Source organism: Phacochoerus africanus, chromosome 8 (assembly GCF_016906955.1).
Source record: "Phacochoerus africanus isolate WHEZ1 chromosome 8, ROS_Pafr_v1, whole genome shotgun sequence".
Lineage (NCBI taxonomy): Eukaryota > Metazoa > Chordata > Mammalia > Artiodactyla > Suidae > Phacochoerus > Phacochoerus africanus.
In genome coordinates this window covers 80,646,657-80,664,683 of record NC_062551.1, presented here as the reverse complement: position 1 = coordinate 80,664,683, position 18,027 = coordinate 80,646,657, and the positions used below count along the sequence as shown (strand labels likewise).

At 47.0% G+C, this 18,027-nt stretch overlaps 1 protein-coding gene across 1 annotated transcript in view; it reads left to right on the top strand.

Annotated features, from left to right (window-relative positions):
* The first annotated feature begins 14,779 nt into the window (after positions 1-14,779).
* The window catches only part of LUZP1 (leucine zipper protein 1), a 100,808-nt gene continuing 97,560 nt past the window's right edge, over positions 14,780-18,027 (top strand). The window contains exon 1 of the mRNA XM_047792394.1: positions 14,780-15,218. The gene's annotated coding sequence lies outside the window, so the exon portion shown is untranslated. The remainder of the gene's footprint in view (positions 15,219-18,027) is intronic.

Genomic DNA, 18,027 nt, shown 5'->3' with positions numbered 1-18,027 from the left:
CTTCCTTCCATTCTTTTTTTTGCTGCACCCTCAGCATGGGGAAGTTCCTAGGCCAAGGATCAAATTCATACCATATCAGTGACAACACCAGGCCCTTAACCTACTAGGCCACCAGGGAACTCTGGTTGTTCCCCAATTTCTAAAATTTCTAAAAGCACTGCATCAGCGTCTTGCTCACCCTGCTGAGAGCACCCCCCCACCCCTGAGCCCAGAGTCATGTCTCAGCATGCTCACTGCTCTCATCTGCACCTGCATGCCCTTCCCTACTTTCCTTTAAGACTGTGCTCTTCCCCACTTCCTCTTGTCTCACTTTAGGCCATCTTCCTGACCTGGAAAAGAGCAGGAATCCAGAGACTGCACAGGGAACTATGTACACACAGTGTCTGGCCTGTAAGTGCTCAGTAAAATGCCACCTGTTAACTGTTTGAGGGCTTTGAGCCAATTGCAAAAGAAACTCAAATGCCACTGCCTGGAGGCCTTCTCTAACTGTCTCAAATAAAATATAGTAAACCTTTTAAAAACAGCTTTATTGGGACATAATTCATACACCATACGTTCACCCATTTAAAGTACACAGTTCCGGGAGGGGGAGGGAGTGGGATGGACTGGGAGTTCAGGGTTAGTAGATGCAAACTATTGCATTTGGAGTGGATAAGCAAAAAGATCCTGTTGTATAGCACAGGGAACTATATCTAGTCATTTATGGTGGAGGATAATGTGAGATTTTATGTGTGTGTGTGTAATGACAATTGACAGAACATTGTAAATTATTTCAAAATTTAAAACATAAAATTTAAATAAATAAAGTGTACAATTCTGAGTTACTGTTGTGGCTCAGTGGAAATGAACCCAACTAGTAACCATGAAGATGCAGGTTCACTCCCTGGCCCAGCTCAGTGGGTTAAGGATCCAGCATTGCCATGAGTTGCGGTGTAGGTTGCAGATGTGGCTCTGATCTGGCGTTGCTGTGGCTGTGGCATAAGCCAGCAGTTATAGCTCCAGTTTGACCCCTAGCCTGGAAACTTCCATATGCCACACCTGCAGCTAAATAAATAAATAAATAAATAAATAAATAAATAAATAAACAGTGCAATTCCATGCCTTTTAGTATTTTCACAGAGTTGTGTAACCACCACAATGAGTTTTCATCACCCCCAAAAGAAACCCTGTGCCTTTTAGCCATCACTACCAGCCTCCTTAGCCCTAGGCAATCAGTAATCTATTTTCTGTCTCTATAGATGGCGTATCCTGGATATTTAATACAAAAGGAATCATATACTATGTGCTCACTTAGCATAATCCTTTTACAAGTCATTCATATTGTAGCATATATCACTATCACATTTCTTTTCATTGCCAGATGGTATTCCATTGTGGGGCTCTACTGTATTTTTTTTTTGTCTTCTTGCCATTTCTTGGGCCACTCCCATGGCATATGGAGGTTCCCAGAATTGGGGTCTAATCGGAGCTGTAGCTGCCAGCCTACGCTAGAGCCACAGCAACGCGGGATCCGAGCCGCGTCTGCAACCTACACCACAGCTCATGGCAACGCCGGATCCTTAACCCACTGAGCAAGGCCAGGGATCAAACCCACAACCTCATGGTTCCTAGTTGGATTCGTTAACCACTGCGCCACGACGGGAACTCCTGTACTGTATTTTTTTAGTTACTCATCTGTTGATGGACATGTGGGTTGTTGCCAGTTTTTGGCTACCATGAATAATGCTGCTATGAACGTTGGCTATCATGAATAATGCTGCTCTGAACTTTCTTGGCAAGTTTTTGTGTGCACAATATGCATTCATTTTTCTTAAGTACATACCTAGGAGTGGAATTGTGTGTCATGTGGTAACCTCATGTTTACCCTCCAAAGCAGCTGTACCATTTTACACTCCCATTAGCAGAGCGCGAGTGTTCCAGTTTGTTCACATCCTCACTGGTACTTGTTATGGTCTGTCGTTGATGACAGCCATTCTAGTGGGTGAGAAGTGGTATCCTGTCGTGATGGCAGACTTTTTTTTTAAGGGCCAGATAGTAAATATTTTCAGCGTCGAAGCTCGTATAATCTCTGTTACAGTTACTCAACTCTGCCATTGTAGCATGAAACAGCCATAGACGATATGTCAGTCAGCAAGCTGAAGGGTTCCCATTGTGGCTCAGCGGCTTAAGAAGCTGACATAGGGTCCCTAAAGATGCAGGTTTGATCCCTAGCCTCGCTCGGTGGGTTAAGGATCTGGCATTGTCCCAAGCTGGGGTGTAAGTTGCAGATGCTGCTCAGATCCAGTGTGGCTGTGGCTCAGGCGTAGGCCGTCAGCTGTGGCTCCAATTCAACCCCTAGCCTGGGAACTTCCACATGCCACAAGTGTGGCTGTAAAAAGATAACAAACAAACAAACAAATAAATAAATATATAAAAGTTTTAAGAGAAGGTGACTGGTCATGGGGCTGGAACCTCACAAATCATGAGATTTGGTGTCAGGTAGACCCAGGTCAGATTCAGGGCCATTCTATTTGAGTGTAGTTAAGGCAAGGGGTGAGTGAGGAGGCTGGGTGACCTCAATGTTCCCCAGGAGCGGAAGCTGGGACCCCTTAGCCTGCACTCAGCCCAGCCCTTCTGTCCTGCTCAAATGCCACCTCTTCCACAGTCTCTACCCAGGGTCAATCAAAGGATAGGGTCAGTTTAGGAGAAAGACCAGCTGTTTTCTGGTCTTTGTTATTATTACCTGAAAGTTGCCCATTTGGATATCATGCTTGGAGAGCTGCACTAATTAGGCCACATGAAGGTCAGATTAAAAATAAACTTGTTTCCCATGACCACAGAGGAATCGTGCATTTGGGGCTTTACTCCTCCCCAACATCCCACCAACATCCTTGTCATGCTCCTAATTCTTTCATACTTAGTCACAAACACACAGCATGAGGGTGATGATGCTGGGAAAGTGCAGACAGAGCCTTGTCTAGGACAAGCCTTTGTAAATTTCCAATGTATGCAAGTGTGGCAGACTCTGCAGGATGCGTGTCTAGCACCCCATCCTGCTTCCTTTTTCACAGAACCCCCCATCAAGTCAAATGGCAACATGCCAGTTCCCCCAGAAGGTGAATTTTGATTGGCTTCAGGCAGTTGGGATAATTTCATTCCCTTTACTAGGGATTGGTCAGGGGTGGACATGTGACTGCTTCTGGCCAATGGGGTGTAAGGGAAACCAACTGGCCAGATCTGCCAGGGACCCAAGGGAATTCCCAGGATCTGTGAATTTAGGTACAAAAAGGAAAAGTACCATGCCAACCTGGACAACTCGGTCATGTAAGATAAAAGGGGAAACTAACAACATTGTATGTCAACTATATTTCAAATAAAAAATAAATAAAAAGATATAAGGGGAAGTTGTTAGGGGATTTGAGAAAGCTACTCCTTGTACAAGAAAAAAAAGTTCTTCCTGCTTGGGAGCAGTCCTGTGAGGATGGGAAGCTTGGGCAGTCATCTTGTGATGCTGCATGAAAACACTGTACCTCCAGGATGGCAGAGGAGAAAGAGCAAACCTATTTCCCTGACTGTATCACTGAGGCACCAAAGCAGTCCTGGGTTTGCCTGTCTCAGATTTTTTGCTAAGGGAGCAGTAACTTCCTTATGGTTTTGACACTGTTTGCTGGATTTTTCTGTTACTTGCTGTTGGATGCATCCAGATGGATACCAGGAGGACCCATCTCTCTCTTTGCTGCCTGGTCCTCCCATAGGTTGGATGGCAGCAAGGTTGGGCAGCACAAGGCACTCTCAGGTTGGCACAGGCTTGGCGTCTTGGGCAGAGAAGTGAAAACAGCCAGAGATGTTTCTGAGTGAACCAGCCAGTGTGGTAAACAGCTTATGTTCATGGGCCACTTTGAGAGGTGACACAGGGATTTCCAATCAAGTATAAACACTCCCTGAGGTCCGTGGACTCAGGGTGATTCATCAGAAGTCACACTCACATGAATTAGTTTGAATCTAGGTCCGGCCCATCCAAAGGGCATGTTCTTTCTCTTCACAGTTCTGTCTTGGTTACATTATGAAGAATGGATACCTCCTAGAACATGCTTGGTGACAGGAAGATCAGTGCCCATGAGATGCCCAGGTCATCTTGATCAGCTTTGACTGTTGCTCCCACTGGGCCCGAATCTGATTTCTAGTAGCTTCCACCTGCATCCCTATCCTGCCTTTCTGAAATCTGGAGACCAGGGCTGTATCTCCTCAGGTTAATCAGCCTCCTGCCTTGTCAGAACTTAATATAACCTGGGAAATAATTGGCCCATTCCACACTCGTAGTCAAAATAAAAGGGCTGGGGAGTTCCCGTCGTGGAGCAGCGGAAACGAATCCAACTAGGAACCATGAGGTTGCGGGTTCGATCCCTGGCCTCACTCAGTGGGTTAAGGATCTGGCATTGCTGTGAGCCGTGGTGTAGGTTGAAGACACAGCTCAGATCTGGTGTGGCGGCTATGACTCTGGCGTAGGCTGGCAGCAACAGATCCTATTGGACCCCTAGCCTGGGAAACTCCATATGCCATAGGTTTGGCCCTAAAGAGACAAAGACATAAATAAATAAATAAATAAAAGTCCAAGTCTTGCACACACCTAGTGCTTTTCAGCTGGCTACTCTCTCCCTCTTCCTGACTCCTGATTCTATCTCTGTACAGTTGGGCCCAAGGGGAGGACTTTTCATTGATCCGTGTTACATTTCTTCTTGTAGATTCCTACACACCGTTCTGAAGATTAAGTGGGTTTTGAATCCTGATTCTGTCAGCCTCTACATGTGCTGTCTCTCCCAGCTCTGCAGGTCCTTGTAGTAAAGTTTTCTCAAATGTTGAAGAACTATCTACTGGGGACGGGGTTGGGTCCCTTGAATGACCATCTCCAAGCTAGCACTGCTAAATGTAATAAGGATACCTCTTCTGGGAGTTCCCTTGTGGTGCAGTGGTTTAAGGATCTGGTATTGTCATCTGCTGTGGTGCAGGTCCAATCCCAGCCTGGGAATTTTCGCATGCTGTAGGCACAGCCAAAAGAAAAAAGAAGGGGGGAGTTTACCTCTTCTGGTAAAGGAATTAGTACTCCAGAAGAATAGAACAAATAGAATGTACATTCATACAGGAGATTTATTTCAAGGAATTGACTTGGGCAATTGTAGAGGCTTGATGGATCCAAAACCAACAGGCTAAAGATTCAGATAAAAGAGTTGCACCTTGAGTCCAAAGGCAGTCTGCAATCAAAGAGCCAATGTTGCTGATGAAGTCCAAAGGCCATCTTCTGGAGAAGTCCCTCTTTCTTGGGGAGGTCAGCCATTTTGTTCTATTCAGACCTTCAACTGATTGGATGAGGCCCACCCATATTCTGGAGGGCAATCTGCTTTACTCAAAGTCCACTGGCATAGGGAGTTCCTGTCATGGCCTGGTGATAATGAACCCGACTAGTATTCATGAGATTACAGTTTCAATTCCTGGCCTTGGTCAGTGGGTTAAGGATCTGGCTTTGCTGGGAGCTGTGTAGATCACAGATGTGGCTTGGATCTTGTGTTGCTGTGGCTGTGGTGTAGGCTGGCAGCTACCGCTCTGATTCTATCCTAGTCTGGAAACCTCCATATGCTGCAGATATAACCTAAAAAGACACACACACACACACAAAAAAAAAAGTCCGCTGGTGTAAATGTCCATCTTGGAGTTCCCATTGTGGCTCAGTGGAAATGAATCTGATTAGCATCCATGAGGAAGCAGGTTTGATTCCTGGCATCGCTCAGTGGGTTAAGGATCTGACCTTGCCATGTAAGTCACAGACATGGCTTGGATCTGGCATTGCTGTGGCTGTGGTGTAGGCCAGCAGCTGTAGCTCCCATTCACCCCTTAGCCTGGGAACCTCCATATGCTGTGGGCGTGGCCCTAAAAGAAAAATAAAAATTAAAAAATAAAATAAATGTCCATTCTATCCAAAAACACCCTCATAGGAACGTCCAGAATAATATTTGACCAAATATCTGGGCATTGTGGCCCTGACAAATTGACACGTAAAATTAACCACCCTCCTCCCCCTTGCTTCCATCACCAGGTTCCCTGACAGCACGTCACTCTGACCTTTGATCTCTCATCAGACGATGAGTCCCACAGGGACTCTCACTGATCTTTGTCCTTGTAGTACCTGGCCCATAGCCAGTGCTCAATTAATGACAAAAACAGCTAGCGTTTATTGAGCTCTTACTGTGTACCCAGGTACTGCCCTAAGTATTTTATGAGTATTAACTCATTTAACCCATGTGAAGTTGATCCCTTTATTATCTTCCAAGTAAAATACTGCAAGTGCCAAGAAGTTAAATAAGTTGCCCAGTGTCAGACTGCTAGCAAGTGGTGGAGCCAGAATTCAAGCCCTACAATTGTACCCCAGAATCTACACTCAACCCCCATGGATGTGGCCAAGGCCAAATGGTTTGTGACTGTGAGGGAAAAACATAGGTTTACCCCTGCCAGCTCTTCCATTTACGTGTTTAATGTCTCTCTGTGCCTCAGTTTGCTCCTCTGTATAGCATGGCTAATAATATCAGCCTTTTTGGAGGCAGTGAAGGAGAAAAAGATAGCTTTATTGCTTTGCCAGGCAAAGGGGGCCACAGCAGGCTAATACCTTAAAGACTGTGTCCGAATATCAGCCTTATTGGATTGTTGAGACCTGGCCCTGTGCCCAGGATTGTAGCATTCAAAACCAGAGAGTATTTTTTTTTTCTCTTTTTTGGCCACACCCATGGTATATGGAAGTTCCTGGGCCAGGGATTGAATCCAAGCCGCAGCTGCGACCTATGCCACAGCTGCTATAATGCCGAATTCTTAATCCATTGCACTGGGCCAGGGATCGAACCCACGCTGCTGCAGTGACCCAAGCCACCACAGAGATGATGCCAGATCCTCAACCCACTGTACTGCAGCAGAAACTCAAAGCAAGGAGAGTATTGATTGAACCCAGGCCATGGTTCATTCATGAGGAATTTTTGTTGAGCACCTACTATGTTTCAGGTATTTTACAAACATTTTCTTAATTAATCTTTGTATCAGCCATGGAAGGAGTCCATGTCCTTACCCTCTTTTACAGACGGGGAAGTAGAGCTCAGAGGACTCGTGAGTCACATAACCAGGCGGAGATTTGTCCCATTGTCCCCGGATACTGCAGAGCTAGTGCTCTTTTCTCTGTTTCAGCAATCACAAACTCAAGGGACTGTACGGGCCATTCATAAGTGAGTGAAGCTGACTGGGTGGGATACAGTTGGGAGATGTGGGGACTCTGGTGACCAGAGCTCCTATGCCCTAACTAAAGGTGGCAGCCACTAGTTCACTCCAACGGACTCGTGTTATACGGAAATGTACCTCCTCTGCTGCCTTTGAAGAGAGTAGGAATTCGGATTTCCTGTGCAATCCCTTTATTTTTAAATGTTGACAACTAATTCAAAAAACAAACCACTGTGCAACTATGCAGACCGCAAAACAAGCCTGTGAGCTAGATCTGGCCCCTAGGCCACCATTTGGCAACCTCGGAACCTCCCCAGGCTATTGGCTAATTTCTGTACCTGTTCTGCAGTTGGATCCTCCACAGAGCTCACAGTTTATCTGGGGAGCAAAGTGCACAAGTAGATTAGAAAGCCAGACAGCCTGTCCACCACTGTCCTGTCCTGTACCCCAGCCCTAGCTCCACCCACACAACTTCCTCAGGTGCCATCCTAGCCACCTTCCTGTCACAGGAAGGACTGACTTGCAGAGGAGAGGAAGGGACAGTGTCCTGTTTACACGGCCCCTGGCAAGGAGCAAATGCAAGCAATTCTCTGCATCTGGGAGTTTTAGGATCATGCATTTACCTGCTCTTCCAGGGCCTCTTGCATTGGCTCCCAAGGGTGGGAGCAGGGATTCCACCTGGAGAATATCGAATGGAAGGGACAACCCCAGTCAGATCACTAGCATCAGAGCAGCAGTTCACCTTTTGGTTGTTTTACTTCCTTGATCCCCCAACAACTTGGTGAAATGGGACCTACTTATTCCCATTTTGCAGGTAGGGAGACTGAAGCTCAAAATGGATAAGTAATTTGTAGAGTTCCCATTGTGGTGCAGTGGAAACAATCCAACTAGGAACCATGAGGTTGTGGTCTTTTTTTTTTTTTTTTGTCTTTTTGCTATTTCTTGGGCCGCTCCCGCGGCATATGGAGGTTCCCAGGCTAGGGGTCGAATCGGAGCTGTAGCCACCGGCCTACGCCAGAGCCACAGCAACTCGGGATCCGAGCCGCGTCTGCAACCTACACCACAGCTCACGGCAACGCCAGATCGTTAACCCACTGAGCAAGGGCAGGGATCGAACCCGTGACCTCATGGTTCCTAGTCGGATTCGTTAACCACTGCGCCACGATGGGAACTCCGAGGTTGTGGGTTTGATCCCTGGCCTTGCTCAGTGGGTTAAGGATCTAGCATTGCTGTGGCTGTGGTGTAGGTCGACAGCTGTAGCTCCAATTCAACCCCTAGCCTGGGAACCTCCATATGCCTCAGGTGTGGCCCTAAAAAGAAAGAAAGAAAGAAAGAAAAAAAAAGGTTAAGTAATCTGCACAGCAATTAAGTTGCAAAGCCAGGATACACTTCTAGTCAGTGTGACCAAGAGCGAGTACTGCTGGCTACCAGCCTAAACCACTTCCCCAGCCACAATCCCACTAACTGCTTGACTCCTTCCCATTCCTACCAAGTTATCTTTACAAAGAAAAAAACAATGTAGGGAGTTCCCTTGTGGCACAACAGGTTAAGAATCCAGCATTGTCACTGCTTGGGTCGCTGCTGTGGCATGGGTTCAGTCCCTGTCCTGGGAACTTCCACATGCTGAGGGCGCAGCCAAAAGAATGTTTTGTATCATTCCATTGTCGTAACAGTGCTGCGTTCTCTGAATTATACCCATTTCATACTTGAGAGAATCAAGGTTTAACATGGTGAAGGAATTTGCCCAAGGTTACAAAACTAGTTAGGGACAGATTGAGATTCAAATTCAAGTCTGTTCTTTAACTAGCTCAGACTGAAAACGTCTTTTAGTTTTATGCAGAGAAATATCTGTCCCCTTGAAGTAGCAGCCCTAATTCCTAGCCCTCCCAGTTTTTTCCCCCAGACACCCTTTCAGATATTTGAAGACACATGTACCCCCTTAAGTCTTTTTATTTTTTTTATTAAACTATAGTTGATTTACAATGTTGTGCCAATTTCTGCTGTACCCTTGAGTCTTATTAATGCCAGAGTTAATATTCTGGCTCCTCCAACTCTTTCCCCATAAAATGTGATTTGTGGTCCCCCTTTCAGTTATTATTTTGTTCATTGTCCTATGGATGAGTTACACTTTCTCATGTGCCTTTCAAAGTTCTGATCCCAAATAGAACACAGGACTCCAAACAAGGGCAGAAGGACTATCACCTCCTTTATTGTACATACAGTGCTTCTATTAATGTGGCCCCAAACCCAGTAAAGCATCTACATCTAAAGCACTGCCCTATGTACTTGTGATAGAGAACGAACAAGGCAGCACTTCCCTGCTCTTCTGGAATTTACATTCTTCCCACTGAGTTAAGGAAGGACATAGAGTCCCAGGTCACATAGTAAACTTTATTTTATTGTATTTTTTGCTTTTTAGGGCTGCACTTGTGGCATATGGAAGTTTCCAGGCTAGGGGTTGAATCAGAACTACAGCTGCTGGCTTAGCCACAGCCACAGCAAGGTGGGATCCGAGCCACGTCTGCAACCTACACCACAGCTCATGGCAATGCCACATCCTTAACCCAATGATCGAGGCACCAACAAACCCATATCCTTATGGATCCTAGTTGGGTTCCTTAATCGCTGAGCCATGAAGGGAACTCCTCCAGGCCCTTTCTTTTCTTTTTTCTTTTTTTTTTTTTGTCTTTTGTTGTTGTTGTTGTTGTTGTTGTTGTTGCTATTTCTTGGGCTGCTCCCGGGGCATATGGAGGTTCCCAGGCTAGGGGGTTGAATCAGAGCTGTAGCCACCCGCCTACACCAGAGCCACAGCAACGCAGGATCCGAGCTGCGTCTGCAACCTACACCACAGCTCACGGCAACGCCGGATCGTTAACCCACTGAGCAAGGGCAGGGACCGAACCCTCGACCTCATGGTTCCTAGTCGGATTCGTTAACCATTGCGCCACGACGGGAACTCCCAGGCCCTTTCTTACAGATGAGAAACCTAAGCCCAGAGAAGGGCGGTGACAGACCCAATATTCCACAGTGAGACAGAATCAACTTCTGCCTTTCTCAAAACCTCGGGTGCAGGTGATCCCTGGGGTCTTAGAGGGGAATGTAGACTGAGATGAAAATGCCACCCTGGAGAATTTAGCAAAGGGAGTCCAACCTCAGGCCTTCCTCAGACCTGTGGGCAGAAATTCCAGTCTATTCTAGGTATGACCACCAGGTGGCGGAGGGGCACCAGCGAAAAGAGCAGAAATCAAAGGTGGGTGGGCACCTTCCTCATTCAGAGCAATTTTCCTTAGCCAGTGGGAATGGTGAGGTGGAAAAACAGCTTTCTCTGGGACAGCACTTGGGCAACTGTATACATTTAATACATATGCAGGAGTTCCTGCTGTGGCACAGCAAAAACGAATCCAGCTGGTATCCATGAAGATGTGTGTCCAATCCCAAGCATTTCTCAGTAGGTTGGGGATCTGGCGTTGCTATGAGCTGTAGTGTAGGCTGACAGCTGTAGCTCCAATTAGACCCCTAGCCTTGGAACTTCCAGTGCCTCGGTTGTGGCAGACCTTGTTGGAAATCTAGCTCCTTTTTGCCACTTTATCATGTCACCTCCCTGACACCTAGCCTCTGACACAAAGAATGGATGTAAGATAAGATCTCATCTCCCAGGACTCTACACAGAGCCTGCGCTGCTAGTGCTCTCTTCCTGAGTGGTCCCTTTTCCAAGTGGATGGTGATCAGCTCCCCCTCTGGCAGAGACAGCTGGGTGACAGGACAGGGAGATGGTGAGATTAAGAGAATCTGACAGCCCTCACAGCCCAACTTAGGCCTGACAGCTCTTTCACTGCACATCACACAGGGAAGTGTATGTGCAAAGGCTCTGGGGCTGGGAACTTTGACTATTTGGGGCTATGGGGGCCAAGGATGCCTAAGAACAAAGAGAGGGTTGGAACAGGCTGGGCTTTGAAGTCTACACCAAATGATTGACTTTGAACAGACAGTGCTGGGTACCTAGGCAGCACCCAACACATGAAAGCCGAAGGAGGAGCTTCTGATTCTCACTTCCCCTCAAGGACAATCTGTTGCTGTGGCACGGTGGTCATTTTGGCTCTGCAGTACCTCACCAGGCCAGGGTGACTCCAAAAACAAGTCAGCCTGGCCAGCACCACCACACTGATTTAGGTCAAGGGAATTCCAACGAGAAGCAAAGAAATTATGCTTTGATCAGCCTGGGGCCACATTCTGGGGGGAAATTACCATTTCTGCTCTATTTTTTTAAGCATTAAAAAGGATTTTTCTGGAGTTCCCATCGTGGCTCAGTGGTTAACGAATCTGACTAGGAACCATGAGGTTGCAGGTTCGATCCCTGGCCTTGCTCAGCGGGTTAAGGATCCGGCATTGCCGTGAGCTGTGGTGTAGGTTGCAGACGCAGCTCGGATCCCACGTTGCTGTGGCTACGCCGTAGCCCAATGGCTACAACTCCGATTAGACCCCTAGCCTGGGAACCTCCATATGCCCCGGGAGCGGCCCTTAAAAAAAAAAAAAAAGTGATTTTTCTCAGACTTGTGGCTGCCAAGGGGGAGAGGGGAGGGAGTGGGATGGACTGGGAGTTTGGGGTTAATAGACGCAAACTATTACCTTTAATTTATTTATTTATTTTTGTCTTTTGAGACCGCACCCTTGGATTATGGAAGTTCCCAGGCCAGGGGTCCAATTGGAGCTGCAGCTGCCTATACCACATCTACAGCAACGCCAGATCTGAACTGCATCTGTGACCTCACTCACAGCAATGCCAGATCCTTAACCCACTGAGCAGTGCCAGGGATTAAACCCTTGTCCTCATGGATGCTAGTTGTGTTTGTTACTGCTGAGCCACAACCAGAACTCCCAAACTATTAGCAGTGAGGTCCTACTATATAGCACAGGGAACTATATTCAATCTCTTGAAGAGAACATAAAGGAAGATAATATGAGAAAAATAATGTAGGAATTCCTTTCGTGGCTCAGTGGAAATGAATCTGACTAGTATCTATGAGGATGCAGGTTCGATCCCTGGCCTTGCTCAGTGGGTTAAGGATCTAGAATTGCCATGAGTTGCGGTGTAGGTCGCAGACACGGCTCAGATCCTGTGTTGCTGTGGCTGTGGGGTAGGCCAGCAGCTTACAGCTCCAGTTCAACCCCTAGCCTGGGAATGTCTGTGTACCACAGGTGTGGCCCTAAAAAATAAAAAGACAAAAGAAGAAAAGAATGTATGCATATACATATATACATATATATACATATATATATTTGAGACTGGGTTACTTTGCTCTACAGCAGACATTGACACACATTGTAACTCAACTATACTTTAATTAAAAAATTAAAAAAAAAAATTCTCCTTAGGAGTGGCCTAGAAGATTAAGGATCTGGCATTGTCACTGCTTTGGTGCGGGTTTGATCCCTGGCCCCGGAACTTCCACATCCCACAGGTGCAGATAAAAAAAAAAAAAAAAGATCATCCTTACTCCAAGTGTTCTCAAGTGAGATTTCCCGATTTTATTTTGTCAGTTTCTTCCTTATTTTGTGAGTGCTGGCATACTGTAGTCTTCCTATGTTTTCAGTTATCATGGTAGGTATTTTGTAGCTATCCTTTTTTTTTTTTTTTTTAATCAAATCAGCACTGCAGCTGCCACCCTATGCCACAGCCACGGTAACACCAGATCCAGGCCATATTTGTGACCTATGCTGCAGCTCACAGCAATGCCAGATCCTTAACCCACTGAGCAAGACGAGGGTTTGAACCCACATCCTCATGGATACTACTTGGGTTCTTAACACACTGAGCCACAATGGGAACTCCTTTCATGCAGTCTTTAGCAATTCTCTTAGGTAATAAATCCATGAAGACATGGGTTCGATCCCTGATGCTGCTCAGTGGGTTAAGGATCCGGCATTGCCAGATCTGGCATTGCTATGGCTATGACATAGGCCAGAAGCTGCAGTTTCAATTCGGCCCCAGCCTGGAAACTTCCATATGCCCTGGGTGTGGCCCTAAAAAGACAAAAAAAAAAAAAAAGAAAAAAAAAGAAAAGAAAAGAAAGAAAGAAAGAAAGAAAAAAGAAAACTTGGCCTAGCATTTCTGCTATTATTAGTCAATTTTCTCTTTTTTTTCCCCCTCCTCCACTGGCCTTTGGTCCAGGCTTTCATTACCCCTTGATTCGTGCTCTTTAGTTATCCGTCAAATAGGCTTGCAGCAGCAATGGAAACCACCTTAAAACCCTTTTTAGAATAGACAGGACATAATGCATCAATGAGATGAACAGAGACTATTTCTGCCTGCTGAACCAGCTGGACACAGTTGGTGCCAGACAGATGGCTTTTGAGCAAACTTGATGACCAATAGCATGCTCTGTGATGCAGAGCATACAGCAATGAACCCACCATTGGTTCCAGTCAGTGTTAGTTAGGTTATCCTAACTGGTGTACTAGAGAAATCCAAGTTCTTCATGCTTAAATACTAAAAGGAAGTTAGTTCAATGTGAGCACCATTCAGTCAAGCAAAAAACCCAGGCTGACCAAGGCTCTGCTGAGTTCTCCATGAGGTTTTCCTGGTCCCCCTGGTGTTGAGGAGAGAGCTTTGAGAAAGCAGCTGTAGTTCTTAACTTGGATTTGGCCTGGACACAGCACACGTTCATTGTCTCTGCCCAGATCCCATTGTCACATACTTAATTGCAAGGGGTGCCGGAAAATGTGGTCTGGGCTGCTTTTCTCTGGAGCAGCTCTACAGGTGGACAGGGAACATCTTTGTTGAATAGCTGGCATTGTTCCAGTTCACAAGGACCTTAACATTATTGAACTGTCTACCCTATAAGATGGCTAAGAATACCATGCAATGTGTGGCCATGAGGAGGGAGATAAATAAATAAATGATCTTCCTCTGTTTACAAGAAACCTAAGCAAAATGAAGCACTTATATTTTATTGATTTATTTATTGTCTTTTTAGGGCCTCACCCGGGGCATATGGAGGGTCCCAGGCTAGGGGTCAAATGGGAGCTGTAGCTGCTGGCCTGCACCACAGCTCACAGCAACACTGGATCCTTAACCCATTGAGCAGCGCCTTGGCATCGAACCTGCGTCCTCATGGATACCAGTCAGATTCATTTCTGCTGAGCCACAACAGGCACTCCAAGTGCTTATATTTTAGGTCAAACTTGTTTTTTGGCCGCCCCACATTATACCTGTGCCACAGCGGTCGCTGAGCTACAGCAGTGACAATACTGGCTCCTTAACCCTCTGAGCCACTAGGGAACTCCAGTAGTAATTTCTTTATGATGGCCTTGGGTAAGTCACTTCATTTTTTTTCAGGCCTTAGTTTCCTTATCCGTAGGATGGAATTCAGCACCTTCCAACAGGGGATTGGAATCTTGCTCTGTCTGGCGTCCGAGGTCTGCCATTCGGGAAGCTGGGGTCTCTCGGGCTTCCCGAAGGAGTCAGCCGGTCGCATCAGACCGAGTGTGTAAGGACAAGGACGGAGATTATTTATGCACGGTAATCGGCTCGGTCCCGGCCCAGAGGAGGAACCTGAGCGAACAAGGACGCGATTTCCTGGCTGCGCTCCCGGGAAGGAGGTCTGTGCTGAGTCCCATCCCCCGACTGGTCCTACTCAGGAAACGCGGAGAGAAAGCCAGGAACCAGGCCTGCCGGGCCCCGCGGCCCCTGCGCTCCTCCCCCCACCCCTGCCCCCGACTGCAGGAAGCCGGCGGCGGGAACGCCCTGCCCGACGGGTGGGAACGGCCCCCGGCTTCCCAAGCCCGCGGCGGCGCGGAACTGTCACTGCGGCAAGCGCGCCGCCTCCCCACCGCCCGCGCTCCCGCCGCCGTCGGCCGGTTAGCGTTTCGGGAAAGCGCTGCAGCCCAGATCCCGCGCGCCGGAGCGGAGAGGCTGACTCCCACGCCAGAACCCACGCCGCAGGGGCTGGCCTGGGGAGGGAGAGGTGTCCGATCCTCTCTTGTGGGAGGTGAGACGCTGAGGCCTGGGGGTTTGTGGGTGAGTGGCCCAAGGTCATGGCTAGTAAACAGCAGGGCTGGAATTCCCCGTGGTCTGTTTGACTCTGAAGTTTGTACCTTGAGTCTGTGGTCCTGGTCTAGGTTCTTGTGGAGGCTCAAGAACAGGCGGCCTGATTCTGGGGGGTACTGATGGCCTCCTAGAGGTGCGTGAAGGCCTTGATTTTGTGTATAGCATGTTGTGTGTTGCATTTTTCCTCTGAGTTTCAAAGGTGTCCTGACCCAAAAAGGGTCTTACCATAGCTTTCCGAGGCCCATGCGTTCATCTGCGGGGACTCCGGCCTAAGCCTCCTCTCCTCTACAGTCTATATAGCTTCTTAAGAATGTCTCTGCAGGGGAGGGACTTGGGTCTCTACAGGATCCCAGGATCTTTCTCCTGGATCTTGACAATCTTTTTATAGAGTCCTGGACTCTGTCTTTGAATTTGAGGTCCTCATGGAGCCCTGGTGTCTGACTGACTGTCTGTCTGTCTTTCTTTCTTTTTTTCTTTATCTTTTTAGGGCTGGACCCACGGCATATGGAAGTTCCCAGGCTAGGGGCTGAATTGGAGTTACAGCTTCTGGCCTAAACCACAGTCACGGCAACTTGGGTTCCAAGCTATGTCTGCGACCTACACCACAGCTCACAGCAATGCTGGATCCTTAACCCACTGAAGGAGGCCAGGGATTGAACCTGCAACCTCCTGGATACTAGTTGGATTATTTCCACTGTGCCACAACAGGAATTCCGTCTGGTGTCTCTTTCTGAGGTTCTGAGAATCTCACGATAAGGTCTTATTGTCCTCCATGTTATGAATTCTAAACCTGAGCCTCAAGATGCCTATGAACCCCCTGAAATGCAGGCAAGATTTTGTGGGTCTGTCTTTATACATGTAGTTCCTGGGAGAGGTTTCATAGATTTCATCAGATTCTCAAAGGGGGCCCTTTCTGGGAAAACATTGTTTTAGAGCATCTAGCATTAGACAAACCCTGCTCCCTCGCACCAATAAGAGCCAGGGAAGAATAGGAGGGAGGAGAAAAATGGCAGTGTTGTCTAGTATAGAAGTATGGGTTTTGGGAGTTCCTGTCGTGGCGCAGTGGTTAACGAATCCGACTAGGAACCATGAGGTTGCGGGTTCGGTCCCTGCCCTTGCTCAGTGGGTTAACGATCCGGCGTTGCCGTGTAGTTTGCAGACGCGGCTCGGATCCCTCGTTGCTGTGGCTCTGGCGTAGGCTGGTGGCTACAGCTCCGATTCAACCCCTAGCCTGGGAACCTCCATATGCCGCAGGAGCAGCCCAAGAAATAGCTAAAAAGACAAAAAAAAAAAAAAAGTATGGGTTTTGGAGTCAGGCATTCTGGGTTAAAATCCCAACTTTTCTGGAGTTCCCACCGTGGATCAGTGGTTAACGAACCAGACTAGGATCCATGAGGATTTGGGTTTGATCCTTGGCCTCACTCAGTGGGTTAAGGACCTAGTGTTGTGCTATTGCCGAGAGCTGTGGTGTAGATCGCTGAAACAGCTCAGATCCCAAGTTGCTATGGCTGTGGTGTTGGCCAGAAGCTGTAGCTCCAATTTGACCCTTAGCTTGGGACACTCCATATGCCTCTGGTGTGGCCCTAAAAAGCAAAAAAAAAAAAAAAAAAAAAAAAAAATCCCAGCTCTTCCACTTACCAGTTGTGTGAACTTGGACAAATTTCTTAACCTCTCTGAGCCTCAATGCCACCTCTTTTAGGAAGCCTTCCCTGTGTCCTGGTTGAATGAGGTCCCCACTGAACATCCCCCAAGCTCTCATGGCACCTAGCCTGATATTCTGTGGGATTTAATGCAGTTGATATGAAATAATTGCTTGTGCCTAATGTTGTCTTCTCTCTCTACCCCCCGAGTCTTAAACTCCAAGAAGGCAAGGATCTTTGCTGTCTTACACATGTTAGGCTCTCAGCCATTTGTTATGCAATAAATAAAAGACTGAAGGAATGGAGGGAATGTCAGATACTGCACTGGGGGCAGAAAGTGATCAGAAATGAATAAGCATCATACCCCTCCTTAAAGCAGTCCCAGGCTAGTGGGGGGAATAATTTAAGTTTGTGCAAGGAAGATCGATCGTCCTATTTATTTATTTATTTATTGGCCACACCCAAGACATGTGGAAGTTCCCAGGCTGGGGATCAAATCTGAGTCTTCAGTTCCTGCACCAATGCCAGATCCTTAACCTGCTCTGCCATGTGGGAGCTTCAAAGAAGACTATCCTAAATGTGTTAAATGGGGTAAACATTAATAGGGATAATAAACAAGCACCACGAGATCCAAAGATGAGTGAGAATCAGTCCCAGAAGAGCTGATGTAAAGATTTCCCTTTGAATTATGCGTTATAACTTACAAAGCACTTCACTTACATAATCTATCCAGGTATGCCCTTACTCCACAGAAATGGGGAAACTGCTGCTGAGAAGAGTTCAATGACTTGCCTGAGGCCACCTAGGTAATCTTGGCTGCCTAAGTGCAGGCTCACTGGCTTTGGAATTCAGCTCTCATCCTTTTGGTATGGGTTTTGATGTTGTGAAGGTCTTGATTTAGAACCCATTAGATATGAGACTTTGGGCAAGTTACTTTACTTCCTTGAGCCTCGTTTTTCTAATCTGCAAGATAGGAATGAGCATCTTCATAATCTATATGATGCTTGGTTTACAGTAAAGGATCCATAGGTGTTTGTTGAATGAATGAAATGAAATACATGTGTTGATGTGTGGTCTGAAATGTGAGGGGACTTAAAATCATGTCATTTG